The sequence below is a fragment of the Vicugna pacos genome, chromosome 17, assembly GCF_048564905.1.
Source record: "Vicugna pacos chromosome 17, VicPac4, whole genome shotgun sequence".
Lineage (NCBI taxonomy): Eukaryota > Metazoa > Chordata > Mammalia > Artiodactyla > Camelidae > Vicugna > Vicugna pacos.
Window position 1 is genome coordinate 31,145,832 of NC_133003.1, and position 25,099 is coordinate 31,170,930.

General features: G+C 41.5%; 1 protein-coding gene, 1 long non-coding RNA gene and 1 pseudogene across 6 annotated transcripts in view; 2 read left to right on the forward strand and 1 right to left on the reverse strand.

Annotated features, from left to right (window-relative positions):
• The window catches only part of PTPRG (protein tyrosine phosphatase receptor type G), a 658,718-nt gene that overhangs the window by 180,741 nt on the left and 452,878 nt on the right, over window positions 1-25,099 (forward strand). The gene's annotated exons all lie outside the window — the stretch shown is intronic.
• On the forward strand, window positions 4,630-5,458 carry LOC140686782 (uncharacterized). Its single transcript, XR_012060695.1, has 2 exons — window positions 4,630-4,750; window positions 5,261-5,458. It is a non-coding gene; the product is annotated as an uncharacterized lncRNA (long non-coding RNA).
• LOC102540755 (tubulin alpha-1A chain-like) lies at window positions 12,688-14,337 on the reverse strand (annotated as a pseudogene).

Consider the following 25,099-nt stretch of genomic DNA (forward strand, 5'->3'; position numbering starts at 1 on the left):
CTGAGCATTTCTTTTGTGTATAGGTGTTTTGGGTGAATAATGTCTTTTAATGTTTCCCATCAACCCTGAGAGGAGGGTATGGTTATGACTGTGACTTACTGGTGTGAAAATCAAGGAACATGGAGTTAAATAACTTGCCTTTTGCTCAATGCTATGTCCTGAGATCCTAGAAAAGGCCTCACCCATAATATATGCTTAATAAAAATTAGTTCTGTGAATTAAAAAAAAAAACTTCAAAGCTTCTACCTGTCTGCTTGTCCCTTCATGCCTGGCTTTGTGAGTATTAAAGAGATTGCTGTCCTTCCCCAGGGTGACTAAACAGAACACAGCAAAACATCGCATTGAAGATTTCTTTTTTCAAAACCTAGTTCATTCCCCAGTGCAAAGTCTAAATGACTTTGGTTACCAAGAGGCGTCCATAGTGTGGGACCTTCATGCTGGTCTGGCCAGTACACTGGGAGAGTGGCCCCAGGGCCAGACCGCATAGTTACGCATTTCTATGCTTCAGCCAATCATTTTTGCAGAAGATAGTTCAGGTTTATATAGATACCTCATTTGGAATTTGTTTCTGGTGCTTGAAAATCTGGCTTTTTATGTAAGTAACATGAGAGTTGGTGCTGGAGCTGTTGTGTAAGGGTCCTAAGCAGAGCAGCACCGGAGCCCATCCAGGACACACAGTCCTGGCAGCCTTGGTCTGATGCAAACCTCAAGTCTGTTCCAGTTTGTTTTCTGTTCATTAGGCTGGATCTGTCTTGACCATTCTCTGGTGGAGATTTCAGAGTTAAATTCGTTGTTTTATAATTAGCATCAATGTAATCGACGCAGGGAATGTTACATGGATTTGTGCATGCAGCGGGTGGAGAGGGGCGTGAAAGCTGGCTTGCCTGCTAGTGTCTGTGCCCCACTCCCCGTCCACAGGTGGCAACTGAGCATCACAGGTTACTGTGAAATCACAATCCTATAAAGGTTATTGGTTGAAACAAGATTGAAAAGAATATCTGACCTTGTCCCCAAATGCAGAATTTATTCTTTCATAACGGTTAGTTAGTTATGAGTGATTAACTATCCATCCGGTTCCACGTTGTACTTCTTTCTTGTGCCTTCTGAAGTTCTCAGCTCCCAGCAGGTGTCCTCTCCCCTTACTCCTAATTAATAGTTTTGATCAGCTTGCAGTTATGTGTGACCTTAAAGAAAGATCCCTTAAAGATCTTTATTTGTCCCTTAAAGAAAATTCTTTCAACATTTTAACTTGCAAGACTAGAGGGAAGCTTGCAAAAGGACACGGCCTGCCATATTCCCTGAATATGGATGCATCTTTTAAAAAGTACAAAAATAGTGTTGCAAGAGAAATGTTTGGGGAATCTTCCTTTTGATAATTTAGTTGATATAAAAAGATAAGCTGAATTTTATGAAATGCTCAACAGTCTTAAAAATAGCTTCACATACATAGCTCATTTCTATGAAAAACAAACATTAAAGATCTTGGCAGAGAGTTGAAGGTTCTGATAGCAGTAGTTAGGTTGGTCTGAAAACTTTGCATCTCCGGATTTTTTTCTGTGTCATAGGGAGTGACTTAGAGGCCAAGGGATACTATTTGCTAAGGAAACGGTACTGCTGTCCCCTCTAAAAGTGCTTTTTTTGGCAGTTTTTTCTTTTGGATGAATGAGAGTCACGAGGTTGACTGACTTCCTTAAAATGTTAGATGATTTTTATTGAACCCCAAGTTCCAATTATTGTTGGAATTTTTAGTTTAGTTTATTGAACAGATTGATATCGACACAGGTATCAATTGACAGTTGTGGAAAGAACCCATTTGCGTTTGTTAATTATTTTCTCTTGATCAAACTAGTTCCTCAGCCTCAGAATACTCAGAACCTACCATCGATAGGGAGCCAGGAAGGTGCCTCCTGCCCTTGGACTGACTGATTTTCTACACAAGAAATTCTGTCCCTTTAGCTGGAGGTTCCCGTTTCTTGATGTTCTCTGGTTGCGATGACCTGTAGCCTTGTATTTTGCCACCGTGTCTCTTTTATACTTCATTCTTCATCACCAAGAACATTTGTCACTCCTGAACATGCTCTGATTTTCCCTGCAGCTGAATCGTAATTAACATAGATTTTGAATCTGGGATGGCTTCTTGTTGTCCGTTAAATTCCCCCCATCTTCAAGACGTATTTCAAAAACCACTTTGCCTAAGTATTTCCAGATTTTTTATGTTGGTCCATCCTGCAGTTTGAATTGATTATTGCCTGCCTCTGTAACTTTCCTTATTATTTTTGTACTGAATTTTAGCTAACTATTGACTGGGGGAGGCTCTGTATTGCATACTGGCTTGTGAAATTCTTGAGGGGCAAGCTTTAAGTTTTGTTCCTCTTTGAATCTTTGCTGGGTCTAACTTGGTCCCACACGTAGAGAAGTTCCTAAATATTTGAAGTACTTTATTGAATTATATGTCTCTGTGGAACACAGAAATAACATTTCTTCAGGTCAATAAATAATAAAGTATTTGCTTGGTAGCTTTATTTTGTAAAGATTCATCCCAGCACTGTCCGACAGAGTTCTTCACGATCATGGAAATGTTCTGTGCTGTGCTAACACAATAGCCACCAACCACACGTGGCCGTCGAGCACTTGGAATATGGCTGGTGTGGCCCAGGAACTGAAATTTAAATTTTATTTAATTTTAACCAATTTTAAGTTTAAATAGTCACTCTTGGCTAGTGGCTCCTGCCTTGTACAGCACAAGCAGAGAAATAAGTTGTTTTTATTGGGATCTTTTCCTCTTTCATTTCAGCAGCCTTTACCAAGCACATGTTAGATGACAATCCTGTCTCTGGGCCCTGGAGATCCTAAGAACGTTTGTTAATTGCAGGCCTCAGGAAGCGCTCACAGGACCGCAGAGAGTCAGACAGTATCTCAGTACTCATTAACACAGGACAGTCAGTGTGTTACTGTCAGGGTAGACAGAGAACTGGGGACACAAAGAAGAAAGTCGAATAACGCCAAGGATTGTTTGCAGCCAATACCAGGGGATTGGAGGTAATACTGGAGAGGTCAAGGAGGGCATTGCAGAGAAGGTTCGCGTGGGACGAGCATGTTTTCTGGGAAACGGCAGGAGGGGATTAGCAGTCTGTTTCTAGATACTTGAAACATGGTAGGTGGTGATCAAGCAACCTGTTAACCATATTTCAAGAGTTCTCCCATAGAAGACAGTGCTCTGAAGTTCTGTTACTTCATCTACTTCTTTGACTCTGTGCTGTGACACTTAAATTTCTAGGGTTTTCAGGTGTTTAGCTTATACAGTTGACTCTTGAACATCTGGGGTTTATTTGAGTGTAATTTATAGTAGGTCCTCTGTATCAATAGTTTGCTCTGTAATGAGGGTTCAGCCAACCACAGGACTGTGCAGTTCTGCAATATTTCCTATTGAAAAATACCCACTTGTAGGTGGATTTGGAGCAGTCCAGACTTGCTGTTGTTCAAGGGTCTACTGTAATTAAATCTTCACTGTCTAACACAATACCTGTCATGTAGAAGGGGCACAGGAAACCTTCCTTCCTTCCTTCCTTCCTTCCTTCACTGATCTGTATGGCAAATAACTTGATGGTCAGCTCCGTGCCAGGTCTAGTGGCTGCACTGGAGAGCATAACCCTTTTTATCCCAGGTTCCTTGAGACCCATCTTAGTGGGACATTTGGACAAGAAGCTAGTGAATATAAAAAAAAATAATAATAATCACACAAATGAACTACTTATTATTTATAACTAAGATAGTTGATTTCTTGAATATGTGTGTAAGCACATTTGACTGTCCTTTATGATTGGATTACTGCATTCTGTTGATTCTTGTTTTGCGGTTGCCTTTATTCCTTTGATAACTGTGTAAGTTTAAAAAGCTAAAGCTCTAATCTGTTCTTAGAAACAGTAACCAGTACATATATGTAAACAAAAAATGTGCAGTATACTGTATATATGTATTTACATGCAATATAGTGTGTATGTGGAGTCGGAACTATGATAATTCTACCTAATAAAACTGAAAAAGGAAAAAAAAAAACTAGTGAGTATCAGTAGGTAAAACTGGTCTAGTATAGCCATGAAGGAGATGAATAGGCCTGTGGTAGATAGCAGTAGGCATCTGTTTTAAATAGATGGTGAGGGAAAATCTCCTGGTCATGTGATGCATCCAGAAAAAGAAGTTCAAGGTGAAAGAGCAGCAAGTTACAGTAAAGAATATGTGGTGGGAGAAAGCCCACGGCTTGCTCTGATGTCTTCTGAGGACCTCGGCGCTCGGAGTAAAGGGAGGCAGGAGTCCTGTGAGAAGAGGTCCCAGAGGGAGGGAAGGAGGCAGGCAGGAGCCAGAGTCTGGAGAACTGTAGGATGCATTAGAATAAAATGCTCAGGATCCAGAGAAATCATTAAAGGTGAGCAGTATCTATATTTATTTAAAGATGATTTACTTACACACACACCCCCTCTCCTTCTTCCTCCCTCCCTCTCTCTCCCGCTCTCTCTTTCTCTCTCTCTCAAGGACAGAAATGTAGAGTCTTAGCCCATCTGAGAAGTTACTGAGCACTTGTGTTCATTCTTGCTGCTATTTTGAGACACCCTCCTTTTGGCCGTAGATTAACACCCATTAAGGAACTGCACAGAGTTCTGCATTCTCGTGGGAATGCTTGAAGCTAAGGAAACTGGGGGAACATCTGATGAACCCTTGGAGAGACAAAAGTGGAGGACATAATGCTGCACAAGTAGGTTTCGACTCCAGGTCTAATTTTAAGAGGGAGCCCCCTGCGAGAGGCAGTAATTGGCCAGAAGAGTGTGATTGCTCCTAATTGCCTGCCTAATTACACATGCCGGGGTTGGGGGCTGACGGCCTGGTGCTTGGCACTGTATATCACAGATGACTTGTCCCTAGAGAGGTGAGACTAAACTACCTCCCCTGCATGAGCCCTTTTCTGCAGCGCTCCAGGCAGTGGGGATGCAGATAGGAGGGGCTGCGGAATGTAGGTTATGTAGAGGGTCTTTCGTAGGTAGGTAGACCTGACCCAGCTCAGAGAGTACACATCCCACCCAACCTTCTAACTTCAGGAAGATTGATTTCTGACTTGTCTTGTTTAAGCCCTTGTCCGTCATCAGTAGGGTATGCAAGGAGTTGAGTGACATAGATGCTGTTAGGACTCTGCCCATATTTCCTCTTCTCATTTCAAAGCACTTTTTTTTTCTTTCTTTCTTTTTTTTTTTTTCATGCTTGTCTGCAGTCTACCTGCTGGCACCTGTAAGTCTGCTTGAGGGGCTCTCTAGGGCCACAGGAACCTGCAAATGGCAATCTAGAAAGGCTGTGGAAATTTATGCCAGTAGCTTTCAACCACTGATTGATCAGAGTTGGACAGTACTTCCTTGTCTCCCTTCCCTGTTGTTTCCTGGCTCACCTCCCAAATAAAGTACTAGAACTTGAATCTTGGCCTCAGTATCTGGTCCTGGGTAACTTGAAACTTTCCAACACTCAACACTAAGAAGGGTTGACACAGCAAATGAATGGCCACAAGGCTTCATAACCAGACAAAGAAGTCACATATGAAACCTAAGTTAGATTTCTCTGAGTACGACAAAGACCCGGTTGTTAGATAAAGTATAATCAGGTCACGAGAATTCACTTGAAAATAGTCATTTAAATAAGCAGCTCTAGGAAATGACAATCAGATTTTGCTTTGTTGTTTTACAGGAAGAACTTTTTTTTGTTTTCTTTTGTTTTTTAATGAAGCTGGAAAATATCAGAATTATTGAGTGGGGGTCAGGCAGACCCTTGGGCCCTCAGTGAAAATTAGGGAGTGTTTAATGAAATTGTCATGAGTTTCTTGCATGAGACTAAATCAGAGGCAAATTAGATTTGTTTCTGATTTGGGCTGCATTTGGTCTACAAAAATTTTGGCTTTTTTGTATGTCCTTGAATTACTTTCCAGTGTTTAAGACCTAAGGATTTTAATTTGAAAAGCCACTATTAATATGTTACTTTATGAAAAATCACAGTGCACTGATTCTAAATAGAACTGTAAAGTGAGACATTCTGGCCACACTGAGCCCTCATTCCTGCATGACAACAGTGCTCCGTTCTAGTTCTATCCTGATGCTCAGTAATTTCTTGCACTTTTATCATTTATATTGCCTGCCTGGTCCCGGGAGCCAGTTGAATTTGCATCCATGATCTAAGAATTTGTTTTCAGTTCATTAACTATTTGAAAAACTTAATTCTTAGGTACTCCTGCCAATTAGCTTTAAATATGAAGATAAAAGATCTATGAAATTAGGAATGTGTGTCTGTGTCCATCCTCTTTGTTTTAGAGGATGGTCTCCTTGATGGTGTGCTATTACAAGTTAATGGGATTTTGTTAACAAAAACATCGATTAGCTCAGAGCTCTCCCAGAACGTGCCTCCACAGGGAATGGGGAGGAATTTTTGTAATTACGTAGCTGTTGGAGTATCTGACTTGGGTCCATTTAGTTATGTTAGCTAATTTCAGCTGACTTCAGAGTATCTGCCAAAAAGCTGAGGGAACATGTGGATGTTAAAAAGATTTGGGTAGGAAGGGCTCAGCTATGACCTCTGAGGGAGGAAGGATGCTGTCGCTGTGTCTGTGGGGAAATTCATTGTTCACTTCCTTCCTCCACCTACATTTAAAAAGTTCATAAACCTTTAGGAGCGGAAGAGCCAGTGAAATGGAATTTGCAAAGTGGTTCATATAAAATAGGTTTACTTGTGTGCGGTTTTCAGTTAAACCAGTGAAGGATGACTGGGTTTATGAGCACTTAGAGTCTGTTTGTTCTAGGAATAAATGATAGGGAAAAAAACCCAGTCACTTCAGTTTGAGGACTGTCCTTTTGAACGATCACAGTTTCAAATATGTTATATTTTTTGGAGACTAATAAGGAGTACTGTGTTGTGTAGAACAGTGAATTTGGGACACATGTCATCCCGTCCCACGTTCTGATCCCTCCAGTGAAGAAAATTTTGTCCATGAAGATGGTAGGCTTTTTATCAGCATGATAACAAGATTCAGTTCAGTGTAGGCAAACAGGTAGTTTTTACCTGAATTGTTATGAGAAATGTCAGTTAAATTAACTGAATTTATTAAATAACTAGTGATTCTTCCCATGTTTCTTAACAAATGTGATTTAAATCTAAGTCAGCTTCTGTTCATCATGAGATGACCAGTGGTACCTTATTGAATGGCTATAATTCCCATTGTGATCGAAAATACTCCATGGTTAATTATTTTGTGTAGGCTCCCTGTAATGTAGGGAAACACCAGTTCCAATTTGACTTTAAGACTTGTAAAGCAAGGAGCAGGGTACTTCCTGCTTCCCTCATCCTTTGAGTTTCACTAAAACTTGTTTTCCGTGAGACAAAGGTACCTGTCTTATTTAGTATCTCTTCAGTGTCAGATGTCGTTTATTTTCCAAACCATCACTGGGCTAATTTGAGAAACCCATCAGTGCTAATTCAGTAATAGATGATGACAGTGCTTTATTGATCAGTTGAGTCATGTATTAAATGAGTCAATAAGTTTAGTGTGAACCATCAGCCAGGCTGGTGAACCCTACCTTCACACTTAGGTGGCATGAAAAACAGACATGAGAGGAATAATTTCATCATATGTTGATTTAAAGAAGGAGTTTGGGGTGGAGCTAATAAACAAGAGTATGGGTGAGCCAGAAGCTGTGAAGTTTTAAGGAAAGGAGACATCAGTGTGGTGTTAATCAAGGCAGAGTGGTCTAGAGAGGCAAGAGCCAATGTAAGACAAGTCACTATAGACCTCTTAGAAGAAAACACAGGCAAAACATTCTCTGACATAAGTCTTAGCAATGTTCTCCTAGGGCAGTCTACCCAGGCAATAGAAATAAAAACAAAAATAAACAAATGGGGCCTAATTAAACTTACAAGCTTTTGCATAGCAAAGGGAACCATAAATAAAACTGAACGACAACCTGCAGAATGGGGGAAAGTATTTGCAAAAGATGAGACTGATGAGGGCTTAATTTCCAGAATATATAAACAGTTCATACAGCTTATTAATAAAAAAAAAAAAACCCAATCCAAAAATGGGCAGAAGACCCAAACAAGCAATTCTCCAAAGAAGATATACAAATGGCCAATAGGCACAGGAAAAGATGCTCAATATTGCTAATTATCAGAGAAATGCAAATCAAAACTACCATGAGGTATCACCTCACATCGGTCAGAATGGCCATCATTCAAAAGTCCATGAACGATAAATGCTGGAGAGGGTGTGGAGAAAAGGGAACCCTCCTACCCTGCTGGTGAGAATGTAGTTTGGTGCATCCATTATGGAAAACAGTATAGAGATTCCTCAGAAAACTGAAAATAGACTTACCATATGACCTAGCAATCCCACTCCTGGGCGTATATCCAGAGGGAACCTAAATTTGAAAAGATACATGCACCTCAAAGTTCATAGCAGCACTATTTACAATAGCCAAGACACGGAAACAACCTAAATGTCCATAAACAAATGACTGGATAAAGAAGTTGTGGTATATTTATAGAATGGAATACTACTCGGCCAAACTAAGAATAAAATAATGCCATTTGCAGCAACATGGATGGACCTGCGGAATGTCATTCTAAGTGAAGTAAGCTAGAAAGAGAAAGAAAAATGCATTATGACAGACAAAGAAAACAAGCTCATTGTTCCTGGTGGGGAATAGGGTAGGAAAGGATAAATTGGAAGTTTGAGATTTCCATATACTAACTAATGTATATAAAGTAGATAAACAAGTTCATACTGTATTGCATTGGGAACTATATTCAATATCTTATAGTAACTTATGGTGAAGAAGAATATGAAAACGAATATATATTCATGTATGATTGAAGCATTATGCTGTACACTAGAAATTGACACAACATTGTAAAGTGACTATACTTCAATAAAAAATATATATATACAAAAAGAAAAATAACAGGAATATGTAACCTAGTTGGCCTGGGTCTTCACAGAGCTCTTCTTTGCCCAAGTGATACTTCAGCTGAAGATTATATCTGGGATCTACTCTTTCTTCCAAGGTAACAGTTACATGGTTGTGATTGTTTATTTCGTTTTAATTCACTTTCTAAAGTATGTATGTGTTGATTATCCACTTTGTGCTGAGCATTGTCCTGGGTACTAAAGCATTTAATGGGTGTTCACTGTAGTTAGGGAGAGGCACAGAGGTCAATTCACATAATACTACCATGTGATAATTGCTGTAACAAGGGAGTGTATATGCATTTTGGGACTGAGCTATAATTTATCCTAAGGGGTGGTCTAGTGAGTAGGGAAGATTTCTGGGGAGAAGGTGATTCTTGGCTGAGTTATCAAGAATAAGTAGAGGCCACCTGGCTGAGCAAAGTTAGATGGTGTGTGGGTGGGAGGCAGAGAATGAGATTGTTGAGGGTGGGGTAGGAGCTGGTGGCAGCATATTTGAGGCAGTGGACAAAGTGTGAGCACGGCGTGGAGACCAGAGCTGGCCTCACTCATGCTAGGAAGACGCAGGTAGGTCTTGACCTTTGAAACGAATTGGAGGGCAGGCAGTGGAGGTAGGTGAGTTTGGATTTCCAACCTGGGGCCTCGTTGTTGAGAGCCTTTGTACCATGTTTTGAAATTTGAAATGGAGAGCCATGTGCTGGATCTGTGCAGGGGACTGACTGAGTTAGTTTGAGATGCTAGCAAAATGTGCTGTTGGAAAAGCCCTGTGGACCATTGTCTACTTGAGCCTGAGCATTGGGGTGGGATGAGGATTTGGAATTAGCTGAAATGATTCAAGGAGAATTTGTGGAGCAACACAAGTACTCAAGTACTGATTTTTGAGGAGCTGATAAGGGGAAAGGAATCCGAAAAGGGAAGGCTACAGATGGCGAAAAGTGCACAGTGAAATTTAAGTGCTGGGTGAGCCACAAACTGGAACGTTTAGAAGAGGAGCCTTAAATGGTGCCAGTGGACCATCACTCAAAGAAGTCTGTCATCCTTTTCTGAGCAGCTGACCTGACCAGGAAAACTATGTGCTGATTGGGGTGGTGGTGGTATTTAATTGGGCAAGATGTCACTGTCCTTCAACTAATGGTTTTGTAAATATGTTCCATAATATGTAAATGTTTTTGATTCTGCAAAGACATTTTTAATCTCAGATGTGTGTGTGTGAGAGAGAGAGAGAGAGAGCGCGCGCGCAAGCGCGCGCGCGCAAGGGCTCATAGAGTTTATTCCTGGAAAAGGGGAAGTTGAGGCTGACTTAGAATGTGACATCTAAGTTACTTGATCTTCATAGTTAATCATTTTTAAGTTTCTTGCTCACAGTGCTGGGAAATTAGAAGCCTGATAATTCCATTCAGTGATCATGATCTATTTCTTCTGCCCCCCTCCCCCATTTTTACACGTAGAAGCAAATATCATTAACAACCAAAATGACCCATTCGCTCTCATTATGAGATACGATTCTTCTCAAGAATTTAGTATGCATATCCTTGACCTTTTTTGGAATTAGAAATTATCTTGAAAATTTACCTCTACATCTGTAATTTCTGTGGTGTGCTCAAGAACAGCTTAATAGTCTGAAAACGGATGAATTTAAAATTAGAGAGTTGAAGGTCGTAACCCAGCAGTGATAACTCAGCTAATGAAATATTCATTTCCAACTACGAAGTGGCACCGTATATCAATATGTTGTCACTGTCATCGTTACGTAGAGCGCAGGTATATTTATGCATTTATAAATAGCTGAGGGGAAAAAAAAGAGGCTAATTACATGCAGAAATGCGATGGAAATTTTCATGGCTGTGCTTCTAACAGGCAACTGCAAACCATTTTTCCAAGCCACGTTTGTGAATTAAATATAGGTTCTGCACATTAACCTCTGCTGTGTTTGGTTTTCAGAATGATGTAATTAGAGGGAGGACAATTCAGGAGATATATGTGCCTTTTTTTAGGTCATGTCCACACCAGGGATTTGTTTAAACAAATGTAAAATGAAGTGCAGAATTTAGCACTTACCTAGGAAAATTAAACAAAAAACCCTTTGGATTGAATAATCTAGAAAATTGGACAAGAGAGATATATTTATATAATTAGTTTTACCAATTAAGAATGAATTTACTTGACCAAAAATCAATGTAATTATCCGGATAATTCAAGCTAATTAAAGTCCTTCCCAAATCCTTAAATCTTCATTAGCTGTGTATTTCTGGTAAAAGCAGATTTTTGGGTGCTAAATTAGTTTTATAATTTGTGTCGGTCTTGCTCTATTTTGTAGTAGACCTGGCTTCCGTTGGTAATGCCCACTTGAAAAACAGATGTCCCTCAGGGAGAAGATAAAGTGGGAAATAGAAAACATGACCCATCAAATTGAAAGCATGCTGGCAGTCATACTGACAGATCTCAGAATACAGCATCTTTATGTCCACATAGACATAGGCGAGGATTGAGAATTCATTAGAAGTCACATTAAAAGGGTTGAACGTGTGTGTAGGGTCATGGTAATAATATCTTAGGTAACTGCCTATTTTACGCATGTGTGCACGTGCGTGTAGGAGGCTGAGACCTATCTCCTTTCTCTTCCTTTGATTTCTGTACTTCCCTGGCCTGTTATGACCCACTCCTTCCCCCTCATTCTGGCTACCCATCCCCCCTTTTCCTGTAGCCCCTCTCTAAACTGAAAGTGACAACCACTCATTAGATTTATAAATAAATGCCACCTTAAATGAACATCATACGTAGGTTTCCCCCAGTCATACGTGCCTCTGGCCGCTTCTTCCCATTCATGGTGGAATTTAAGAAAACACATTTCCCCTGTTATCTGAGGGAGGTGGAGTAGGTGGTGTTGGATGTTCCTGTCATCCATGGTTGCTCAGAAATTAAAAGCAGAAGATTTGCCTCGGGCAATCAGTACTTTATTTTAGCTTCTAAAAATTTCGTTTTGTTCTTTTTCTTCCTCCTTGATTGTTCCTAGCTTTTAACATGAGAAAAGAACACAGATTATAGCTGAGGCTCGCCCACCTCATGACCAGGAAGGCACACGATACAGGCAAACTTAGTTCTTTGTACAGGACTTGGCCTTGGGTTGTCTCGATAGCCGAGACTTAACGAAGTATTTCGTTATCAGTCAATCACTAGATAGGGTTCTGTTCATCTTTGGAGAGCTTTAATAAAAATTATAAAATAACTATGTTGTTTACATAATCGTTGTAGGAATTCAGGGGTAGTTGGAGAGTCAAGTTAAGGAAGATCTGGGGGGAAAAAAGGAAAGAAGTCCACCCCAAAGATGGGTATATATCACTGATAGTGTCAGGAATTGGCGGGAGTTAAATTATTGGAGGTAAGGTGATCTTGTACTTCTGTGGTCCTTCTGCTTTTATATTTAATGATTTTTAAGCATCAGGATTGACATATGCCTGTCAAGTTTTGGAATTCATATATTTTAAAGTAATGACTGTCTGTCTGATTAGATCATGTAGATTTAGAATATGCTAAATCTGAGGAAAATGAGCAGGCTGTTTCTGAAATGTCCCAATGGGAATAGAAGCTGCACGTACTGTCGCTCCTGAAGTGAAAGGGGGAAAACAGATGACGCAGACTCCTTTCTGAGTTACCACCATCATCTTCCACATCTCACTGCCGATGTTTCTTTTTTTTTTTTTTTTCATTTGAGACAGGGAATACTTTATTCAAATCCATCAGAGAAATGAATAGCTTGGGCCTGTAACAAAGCGTTGTGTTTTAAAGCATAGGTCAGTAATTGTATATGAGTATACACTGCTACATATAAATTAACTGATCAGACCGTAACTTTTCAATGTTTAAAACAATAAGCTTCCCTGTAAAAGCAGCACCTTTGTGACATTTTAACTTGAGTATTCCTCTCCTTCTTCCTCTCCCTCTCCTTCAACAGAATCTACACCAACCTCGTCATAATCCTTCTCAAGGGCAGCGAAGTCCTCACGGGCCTCAGAAAACTCTCCTTCCTCCATGCCCTCACCCACATGCCAGTGAACAAAGGCACGCTTGGCATACATCAGGTCAAACTTGTGGTCCAGGCGAGCCCAGGCCTCAGCAATGGCTGTGATGTTGCTCAGCATGCACACAGCTCGCTGTACTTTGGCCAGGTCTCCACCAGGTACCACCGTGGGAGGCTGGTAATTAATGCCAATTTTGAAGCCAGTGAGGCACCAATCCACAAACTGGATGGTACACTTGGTCTTGATGGTGGCAGTGGCAGCATTGACATCTTTGGGGACCACATCACCAGGTACAACAGGCAGCAAGCCATGTATTTACCATGGCGAGGGTCACATTTCACCACCTGGTTGGCTGGCTCAAAGCAGGCGTTGGTGATCTCTGCTACAGAAAGCTGTTCATGGTAGGCTTTCTCAGCAGAGATGACAGGGGCATATGTGGCCAGAGGGAAGTGGATGTGAGGATAGAGCACCAGGTTGGTTTGGAATTCTGTCAAGTCGACATTCAGGGCTCCATCAAACCTTAGGGAAGCAGTGATGGAGGACACAATTTGACCTATCAACCTATTCAGGTTTGTGTAGGTTGGGCGCTCAATATCGAGGTTTCTACGACAGATGTCATAGATGGCCTTGTTGTCTACCATGAAGACACAATCAGAGTGCTCCAGGGTGGTGTGGGTGGTGAGGATGGAGTTGTAGAGCTCAACTACAGCTGTGGAAACCTGGGGGGCTGGGTAAATGGAGAACTCCAGCTTAGGCTTCTTGCCATAATCGACAGAGAGATATTCCATCAGCAGGGAGGTAAACCCAGAACCAGTTCCCCCACCGAAGCTGTGGAAAACCAAGAAGCCCTGAAGACCTGTGCACTGGTCACCAGTTTCTGGATTCGGTCCAAGACAAGGTCAGTGATCTCGTTGCCAATGGTGTAGTGACCGTGGGCATAGTTATTGGCAGCATCTTCTTTGCCTGTGATGAGCTGCTCAGGGTGGAAGAGCTGGCGGTAGGTGCCAGTGCGAACTTCATCAATGACTGTAGATTCCAGGTCTACGAACACTGCCCTGGGCACATGCTTGCCAGCGCCTGTCTCACTGAAGAAGTTGTTGAAGGAGTCGGCTCCTCTCCCAGTGGTCTTGTCACTTGGCATCTGGCCATTGGGCTGGATGCCATGTTCCAGGCAGTAGAGCTCCCAGCAGGCATTGCTGATCTGGACACCAGCCTGGCCAACGTGGATGGAGATGCACTCACGCATAGTTGCTGTTTTGCGGCTGCCGAGGAGATGGCGGAGAGGAGGAGGAGAGGTTGTTGCTTCTTAGAGTGCGACTCTTAAGCGGTCGATGTAAGAGAACCTCTCACTGCCGATGTTTCTAAAGCCAAGTGCAGTTTCAGTTTTTAACCTACATCCCCAAAGGGAAACAGTAGATAACCTAATGCACTTCTTCAAAAGTGCTTTATAAGGTAGGCTTAAGGGATTTTTAATTTTTTTTCCACAGGAACTGGATTGTTTGTGTGGAAAGAAAAAAGAAAGTTTTTTAATCTAGGAAACAAATTGCGTGTGGGGTTGAACTTTGAGATCAGTCCATTTTGTACCCTTTCACCTCCAGGAAGGTGGTTGTTAAAGAAGGAATCACAGTGATGAATAATTTGTAGTGGGTTTTTTTTTTTTTTTTGATGATCATTTATATTTCCTTCTTCTAGTTGATTGACAATATTAGTTTCAGGTGCTCCAATATTTTTAGAGTATGTTCCTTCTAATATTATTATAAAATGTTGGCTATATTCCCTGTGCTGTACGATATATTCTTGTATCTGATTTATTTTACACATAGTAGTTTGTACCTCTTAATCCTCTACGTCTCTTCACCCCTCCCTTCCCTCTCCCCCGCCCCCACGATGACAGCTAGTTTGTTCTCATGTTTATATTATATTTACATTTCTCCTCATATTTCCTCTTGATGATTAAAGTTAAGGAAAATGACTTTGGAAAGATTCCAGCCACAAGAAAAACTCCCTATAAGGGATATTTAGTTCATGCTGTGACTCCCTTTTCTGCCTTCTTCCTGAGCAGACGTGAGGCAACTCTGATAGAATCACATTGTCTAAATTTGAAAAAAACTTCCCGTGTTTAGTTTCGGTGGATGGGTTATCTCATAGGCTTTTGAAACTGTGAAGATTCTGAGTGGTATCATTACTGTTTCCATTTTCAGTGATCTGTGAAGTAAAAGGTCCCTGTGTAACACAGGACAGTGCAGACAGTAACCGAACCACTGAGATCTGCTTTATTAGGCCCTTCTGGGGAACTCATAAATGCTTGATCACTGACCCCATGGACTGTAAATGTCTCCCTTTGCCTGTTCTGGGCCTTAATACTCATTCCTTATTAGAAGCCTTTAATTTTGGTGTGATGGACACAATTATATCACAATGGCTCCTATGGAGTTGTTAATGTCAATTTGTTCTTAGAAACTTCTTTAAAAGGCCGATTTATTGACTTGATGGGTTGTAAAGCTATTTGCACTTGTGACGAGAATTCCCTTTTTAGGCAGGCATTCATGCCCATGATGGCTGTATTAACACCCCTCGTTACCCAGTGGAGTCTGTTCAAGTCTTGAAATTAGGCCATTTATTCCCCAAGGCCACTGTCTGCACTGTTTTACTTGTTTCTTGAAAATGGTGCTTGTTGTAGGGGAGACTACCAACATGTGGGTCTGTCTGAGAAAAATAAAGGCTCTGTAGCAATAGTCAAAATATCTAAAGATAGGAGCTCCTAGTTTCAGAGGCTCCTGCTGTTAACTTCCTGAGTCCTCATAATTAGCTTTTTGGCCAAGTTTCCCTTTCCCAGTTCACTAGCGATTTGTTCCCATGATTTAGATTGTTATTTTCAGCATCAGGGTGTTTTTAAACAGGGCTGTCTTAAGCATCAAGGCAGAAACTCACATTCCATGCCTAGGACTACTAGATTCATCAATATTTTTAACTGCAGAAATCAGAGTACCTAGGATAATAGAGGGCACTAATTGTATTGAAATAGTTACCAAAGTATTATAACTTATGATTTGATAATACATGACCATTTTTTTAACATTACATAACAAGATCTCGTAGCAGGTCTAACGACTGTGGTAATGTCAACGTGATCATGAGTGCGCATGACACTTCTGAGATACCCGCGGTGACTGTCACGTGAGTGATTTCTGGTGATGGTAAGTTCTCAAGCACTGCTGTTAGGACTGTGGTTTCGCTTATCTTCATAAATGGAAGGAAATGCTACATGCTAAATTCAGCAACCAGTACGAGATTGTTGAGAATAAAAATAAGTCTCTTCGTCATTTCAGGTTCTAACTCGGTTGTTCTAGACCAAGGGTCAGAGACTTCTGCTGTAAGAGCTACTTAATAAGCACTTTCGGCTTTGTAGGGTATCTAGTCTCTGTTGCAGCTACTCAGCTCTGCCACATGAAAGCAGCTGTAGACAGTACCTCAGTGAGTGATCAGGGCTGTGTTCCAATAAAACTTTATTAGATAAACAAGCAGAGGTCTGGACTTGGCCCATGGGCCATTGTTTGCTAATTCCTTTTCTAAATGAAACCTTGCTGTCAAGACTCACTCCACACCTTGGGTGACAGATGCTCACTCTGGGGCTTAATCACTGATAACCGTTCTTCTTTGTCCTTACGCACACATCTTCCTTATCTGTCACGTTTGGGTGCTGTGTCTGTCACATTCCTTCTGTATTCAGTTCAGTTTCAGTGGGCATGTATATCGAGCCCTTGTCTATCTGGTGTCTTCCAATACAAAGATGATTAAGAAATATTCTCTGGCTTTATAAAATTTCATACTAGTTGGGGAGACCAACACATATAAATGAGTAACTTTAAATATACTGTTGTCATTGCTACAATAGTTGTGCATAAAATGCTATAGGATTTATGAGGAGAACAAAAAAATAATGCTGTATGTCTTCTTGGGTGACTTCTCAGTGCTTTGGTCAATCCTTTATATAGATGACTTTTGTTCTTTTCAGGACCCAGTGTGTCTGAAAAATCACTGTTTATGAAATAAACATTTTATTTGAAAAGGGCAGAGAGTTTACAAAACAAGTGTTTAGATTATGGTAATGAAAGTTTATTCACAGATAGTGATGACATATTCCTTTGGACAAACTTTGTTTCAAATGAGTAGGTTTTTATTTTAGGCTTCTATTTTAAATGAGCTGAGGTACAGACGACACTCAAAATGTAGTCCTCTAATCTGGGGGAGTGAAATTATGCAAGGAGTGAGTGCCCACAACTGGCATATGCCATCCTGTTCATCAGGCTATTTAGGACTTCACTTTGAGCAGCTCTTGCCTGTTAGCATCAGGGTCGCCGTGGCCAAGGGTTATTTGCTGTATTCACTCCAGTGGGTGGTGTCCACCTGAGTTTCAAGAGTTTACAGGCTGCACTGAGCTCAGTGGGGCAGACTAGTGTGATCGCTTGGCTGGGCCTGTCTCGGGCAGTGGGGGAGGGGCTGGCTGCTCTCTTCCCATCTCTCACCTGCACTGCGGGAAGCCTGTGGGCTGGTTGTTTTTCTGTTGATTGAGAAAGTCTTTATCCACTGAAGTCGAGGGATGGACTGCTGGGTGGTGGGCCATTAGGGTTGCTGGTTTTCTCCCTGCATTCTTTTTGTCACAAGCATAGAGTACATGTGAGAGCTATCTTGTCTTCACAGCTATTCTAAGACCCTATTTATCATGAACTTGGAGTTGAATGAGAAGTGTTTTAGTCCAGTGGTTTGGATTAAAATCAAACTTGATGGCAAAATTCAGACCAGATGCTGTTTTACTGGAAACATCAATACTGAGTTTATTTCAGTTTTTAGAGTTAGCATAAGAACTATCATGGGGAACAGAATTGCTGCTGAGGTGGTACTGACCTTCATGGGTAAAATATGGATAAAATACTCTTTGAAGGTTATGAATATATACTTTGCCTCCATGTGGCGAAGGACGTATGGAAGGAACAGAACCATTGTAGCTATTTACTTTGCCTTTGGTTTCACAGCTTCACCAAGACAACTTCTCAGTCTCGGAATCCTTTCCATGTCTAAAACTCTTTGGCTTCTTTGATTTTTTTTTTTTTTGGTGATTTTATTTTCCCCCTGAAATTTAGTTATTTACAATGAAATCTTAATTATTTTGTCTGGGAAAGCCTGTCTGACTAAGTGGTTCATCTTTGCCATAAGTGAGTACAATGATTGATTTGTTGATAAGTCTTTGTATATCAATAAGATAAAGTATATGTAAACTCTGATCTTTTGATCTCTTGTATATTTCTTAAGGAATGTTTGGTTGAAATGAATTATAAATCAACATCTCTTTTTTCCTCTTATTGTGTTAAGATGAGACATGGGTCATCAATTTAAGACGACAACAATCCAGTCAGTTTTGCCATGTTGTTAAATTATTCATGGAACAGGGGAAAGAAGTATGATGTGGTTTTTATTATTTTTTACTTTTCTTCTCTGCATGTATTTATGTATAATTAATCCTGAGCTATTAGAGCTGAAGCTTTGGGGATGGCTTTGAGGAGCCGGAAACCAGCATTTTTCAGTGGGCAGGACAATAAAGTCAGCCTTTTCCTAGGATACGTAGAATGCCGTGTTTCTTAGATTTGAATTCAGGCTTGCTCCCACAGAGGCTGGGAAATTATTTTCTATTGTAAAGATGAGTTCCTCGAGACATGTTGTTCCGGCCTTTGATTCAACGTCATCAAGTAACTTGAGGAACTAAAAATGATCCTATTACATAGATAATCTGCTTGAGGCAGGACTTGGGCAGGTATTTGTAACCGTTTTGAGGGCTCGGGACTGCTGTATTTGTAATCCTTATTCAGTGATTAGTCTACAGACAGCAAGTCTTTATGATCGTTGGGACCTTGTTTAAGGTGCTCTCTTGTGTTCAGAGGTATTATTTATGAATGAACTTATTTTAATCTCATCCCACTTTTTGGATTTTGTTAATGATTTGCAGAGCTTGAAGAGAGGAGGAAGGCAGAAAAGTACATATTTAATGCACCTTTATGAATAATAAGCAGGAATATGAGTTTTAGAGGCTGGATTGCCTCAGTGACTGGAGCTCATCTTTCCTCTTGAGTTGCTGTGACCTCAGAGGACAGAGTTTTGGAGGGCCAGGATGAGATGATGTGTAGCCTTACAGTCGGTGCGGTGTTACCAGAGGGTCCCTGGCCCCACCCCTCCTAAATACACAAGACTTTATGGCTTTACTTCAGCCTCTTAGTGGCCTCATGTTGGCACATTTCTCTCTGCCCCTGGCCCTTCCCACCAATGAATTCAGGAATTTAGGTTCACATCTCAGGTGTGCTTTTTACATATCCTTTAATTCTTTTTTCCATGGAACATTTTTCTCTCTCTCTCTTTCCCCAGCCCACAGCTTACCATTCATTCACTAAAGAGAAAGTTGACAGAGATGCTTTGAGGGTGGCACGTGAAATATAAACTAGTTGAGGAAGGGTTTCTGAGGTTGAGTGGTCGCGAGTACCGAAGGCATGTCAAGAGTTGTCCCCCTCGGGCCAGCCCGTCCTTTCCCTGGGCGCCCTCTCCACCCCCACTCCACACAGTTCAAGCAGGGCTGTCCATCACAGTGCTTGGAACAGGCGTGGGCTGCTTACCTAGCCCAGTGTTGGTTTTAAGACTCATCTGTTCCAAGCAAGACTAATGAGTGTCTTCCTTTAGTTTGCTAGATGGATCCCTTAATAAAAGAGAGATTCTCTTCTTTTGCATGTGTTTGTATTTCCCATCCAAAGGAGAGTGTGCTGCGGTTTTCCCTTTGTGAGGGTTAACTTCCTGCCCTCAAAATCAGAAAGAGAGTTAGAGCCCTGATGATACCTTTGCCAGCCGTGGAACCAGCTGCACCGGAAGCCCCAAGCCTTACACTTTCCAATTATATAAGTCAGTTAATTCCTTTTTTCTTCTCTTTATCCACTTAGATTTATAACCCTTTCAATCAAAAACTACCCAAGTGATACACTAGGGGAGGGGCACAAAAAGTCACTGATTTAAAATCAACAGCAAGTTACTATTAGAAGCACAGCAAGCTAGGATTACCAGCACAGGGCCCTAACCTGCACATCGACAGGAGTCCAGATTCAGCTCTTTGGGTGCTGTCTGCTTGTCTTCTCTGTGGCAGCCATCCCCCACCCCCTACCAGTTTCCTTTTAGCTAAAAGGATCAAAATTAAGAACGAGTTTGGCTAGCTGTAAAAAAGAAACTGTGAATCATCTGCTTTCTGTTTCTCCCTGCCATACAGAAATAGATATCTTTTTGATTATTCAGTTAGAGCAAAATGATGTTTCTCTGTGGCATGTTGAAGTTGTTTCTACCAGATACCTTGTTGGCGTAAACTGATTGCGACGGAGGAGGCGACATCCCCCAAAGCAGATAACAGCGCAGTTTTGGTGTATCTGCTTAGTGCTGGAGGCTCACTTCTGTGTTCAGTTTGCTCAAGTGCCTCATGACTCTGTGAGCACAGATGATGATTTTGGATAAATGCTTTTCTCTAGATCCTGGGGTTTTTTGTTTTTTGTTTCACAACTTTCTCCTATTTTCTACCCCCACCCCCATTTAATTTTTTTAAAAAATCAGTAAAATTTATTATGATGAGTTATTATGGACTTGTCTCTGGGGTGTCTTTTTTTTTTTTTAAGGATGGTTGTGTTAGATTTACTATTATTTTTAAAATTCTCCTTGTCTTTATTTTTCTATTGCCATCTGTTCGTTTCAGTTTTCTCAGATTGTTTACGGTTTCCATTTTTCCCTCCATACATTTTCTGGCATTTGGCTCTCCTTCTCTGACACAATAGGTCAGGCTTTCAAAAATCTGGCCCCTGTGTAATTTGACTTTTTCCGTAGTCAACACGCCGCCTATGCCTTCCGAAGTCTTTCATCTCTTGGGTCTTTGAGCAGATGTTAACTGTTTAAATATTTTGTTGTTTGGGTGTAAAGAAAGTTGAAATGTAAGACGTCAGTGATAGCATGCTTTGCTTATACCAGAGCAGATTGCTGCCTGCTAGTTAAATATGCAAACGTCTCTAAAACACAGAGAGTTCCTCTTATGCATTTTAACCACAATCTACAGGTTGTGTATTCTGAAAAATGAGCTAAATTCATCAGGTTATAATGAAGATTTTTGTTGTGCCTAGAACATATCTAAACACTGGCCTATTTATTCTCTGAATTGGTTTGCAACAATGGGACCTTTCCTGGTGATGGACTCAGGCTTCCCTGTGGGAATGAGAAAGGAATTGGGTGTGTTTTATACTCTATCATTTCTGGTTCATGTATTAGTGATGCTATTTTGACTTATTTGGTCATAATACAAATGGCTAAAATAAACAGATAGTAAATCACTGATGTTGTAAAATCAGCAGGGATGGGACATCACTCTTGGTAGTAGTAACAGCTTGAGTAGCATCCAGTGACCAGCATTCACTGCATGCCTAGCATGTCCGACACCGGGCCCAGTGACTCATTTAATTCTTCAGCCAACTCCGTGTGTTACTTGGTCCCTATGATGGCACCATTTTCGAGATGAGGGAACTGAGGCTGAGAACGGTAAGCTGGCTTTCCTAGGTCATGCAACTAATAAGGCGTGGAGCTGGGACTGCAGCCTCGTTGGTCTGAGTCCATTGCCTCAAAGCACACTTCTTTGTGCTCCAGGCCTTCAGAGCACAGACTGTGAAGGTGAGGAGGACTTGGAGTCACTAAATCTTAGTGTTTTCATCTGTAGAGAGTAGATGGGAACAGTATCTACCTTCAGCGTGTTGAGAGGTTAAACGACAAAGTACAGATGCCTGGCTGGTAAGTGCTCAGTAAATATCACCTGTTACCATTATTCTTAAGGACTTTGGTTAGTGTTGTGCTGTAGAACTTCATGTACACTGTGCCTCCCGCCCCCCACCCCCCCCATGATGAAGAGGCCCCCGGACAGTAACAGTTCATTATGGCTTTGAGTGTCGTCATAACTTTGGGTAGATAATGCATCACTACCTCTGTTGTACGTGATATATTAAATAATTGAACAGCAGCAGGTTTCTCCTTAACTTTATTCAGATTTCGTCCTTGGCCTGTTCCCCACCAGCCAAAATGAGGAGAAATTTGTAGCTCGGTCCCTCAAGTTGAAAGTGGGCATTAATACTAGCAAATTCCCTTTAATAATCATCGCATTAAATTTGATGACCGGGGGGACATCTTTCTAGCTTATAACTGCAAATAATGTCTCTGGGAGACAAGGGAGCGTTTCCCAAATGTTAACCACTGAGCAGGATGAAAGAGACTGAAGACCCGGGAGACCGATGGTCGGAGTTATTAATCTGATGGTCTACACTCAGGTAACTGGCGTTAGGTTTCCTTAGCACCTGTGGCTCCTTAATCTTAGCTGCAGAAATAGAAAAGAAGATTGTAGGAACCTGTCCCAGAGCAAAGATTATTGATACATTTTCCTTTTACATGACTCAGAACAAAAGAGGACTGTAATTAATAATGGCTCTGACTCTTGGGGTTATCAAAGAGGAGTCATTAAAGCCAGCAGCAGGCGAGCTGATAGTTGCCCGCACAAGAACCTCACTGGGCGGAACTTGGCTCCTTGGGGCAAATGAAGCCACGTAGTTGCTTAGAAAGGATGAATGCCGATATGGCCTCCGGCTTGGGGAGGAACATTTGGCAAGAGTCACAGGGTAGCATGGGTGTTGAGCCTTCATGCGTATTGACCACACCAGGGGACCCCTGTGTGTGTGTGGTTCCCCTGTAGTTACAGGAGGGGTATTGGTGTTGGGTCTATAAATGTTTGTTTCCTTATCTTTTTTCTCAGTAACAAAGGTGAGGAGAGTCTTGGTAGGAACATCACTATGAGAAAAAACGACTCCGTCCTATGGGAGGGGAAGCACAGGCCTGAACTGGTAGGCTGGATTGTTCCTGGTGTCACCATTAACGAGGAGCCAGTTCACTGCCTTCTGCCCTTTGTCAATCAAAGCTTTGGTTTTTCGGTTGGCAAAGAGGTTCCCCCTCTAGTGCTGTCGATTGCCAGTGGTTCATTGACACTCTTAAGTTCAGAGCTGTGAAGCCAAGCCGCTGGGTCTGTAGGCAGATGTCAGAATCGTTCTGTGCTGACTGCTGTGAGCCTGGTGTGGAGAAGGGCCCTTAAGAGTACCCTGTGTTTCCACTCCTGGGTTCCTGAATCTTCTGCTGTACTTTTTAACGTCAAAAAGAAAGAGGATGAGTCGGGAGTAGGGGATAGAAGGAAGGAGAGAGAGAGGAGAAAGGAAAGAAAAAAAAAGGAAAAGGGAAAATGGGACCTTCCCACCATAATATAAAAAAATCAGGGATTTTGAGACTGTCTGCTGACCCCAAGCATACAGTAATTCTGGTGGGACATTATGGTCACATACTTTTTTCTTCCTTCTTAAGATATTTGTCTACATTTTTAACACATATCGTTTCATGAATTATTTTTTCTAGGAATGAACTTTTTCCACAAAGACTAACCCTGCCCAGCATAGGACAGGTCTTCTGAGCGTTTACCGGCTGTGGTAGGGGAAGGAAGCACTTCAGATGTTTGTGAAAAGTAATTGGCGCACCCAGAAATGTAAATTCTAATTCAACATTTTATACTCCCTTCTCCCCCATGCACATTCCCACCAGAATACCGTACGTGCCAGTCAGTGACAACTAGTTAATTCTTTTGGTAGTTACGAAGGGTTCATTAGATGTTGAAAATCACATCAGGCATGAAATCACTTTGTTCGTGTAACGCTGGTTGAAATCACTTGCGACTTCCTGACCTGCCTCTGAGGCTTGTGTACAGAACCTCACCCAAATGGGAATAAAAATTTTTCAGTCAGTTTGCATTTTAAAAAACCTATTCTCTGCCACTTTCCTAAGGCGCTCAAAGTGTTGTTGCTTTAAAGTGTTTTGATCTTTTCCGTTTTAGCTTTGTTTTGGAGGGGGCCCTTAACGAAGGCTGTCTACTTGTTTTCATTTGTAAAAGTTTTAAGCTAATTGTTGGCTCAGAAATAGTTGGTATGGTAACTCAGGAGTTGGGTACCAGGACTTGACTACTGAATTGAATAACCTGAGCAGCAACCAGAGAACAAAGCAGTCAGTGGAGGAAACCGGAAGCCTGGGGCATCTTTGGGTGCCTGTTGACAAGGCAGAGCTGCGTAGTCTGGGCTCCTCTGTCCCTGAGCTCCATTCCCATCAGTGCTGACACTGGAACCTCGGAGGGTTCCTTGATCTTTTATACTTTCCCTTCCAATGACGAGGGACATGAATATTTTTTGGTGAATACATGAATATAAACATTTTGTTTTAAAATAGTTTTAGATTTATGGAAAAATTGAGAAGAACCCGCAGAGGGATCTCACAGACCCCATATCCAGTTTTCGCTGTTCGTGACCTCTTTGTATTTGTTGGGTACAAGGGTCATAACCAACGCGCCAGAGTTGATCCATTGTTATTAAAACTCCCTGCTTACTTGGACTTCCTCACTATTTATGTAACGTCCTTTCCTGTTCTAGGATGCCGTCCAGGGTGCCATGTTACATTTAGTTGTCATGTCCCTTTAGCGTCCTCTGGGCAGTGACAGGTTCTCAGACTTGCCTTGTTTTTGATGATCTTGACAGTTTTGAGGAGTACTTGGCAAGTACTTCCTAGAATGTCCTTAGATTTGGGTCTGTCTGACGTCTTTGTCATGACGGGATGGGGGTTGCAGGTTTGGGGTGGAAGATAACAGAAGTCAAGAACCATCTTCACGACATCATATCAAAGGTACATGCTGTCAGCATGGTGTATGACTGTGGATGATGATCTTGATCACCTGGCAGTGTTTATTAGGTTTCTTTGCTGTAAATGAACCCCAGCCCCACCCTCAGCCTCACTGCACTATGCTCTTGGGAAAGGATTCAGTTGTTACTCTTAAGGAGCAGGGAGTTCTGGTCTACCCTCTTGAGCGTCACCCCTACCCCGACCAGTAAGTGTATTTATTAATTAGGAATTGAATTCTTCATTTAAGAGATGGAATACTTCTGTTTTTGGGGTTTTTTTTTTTTAG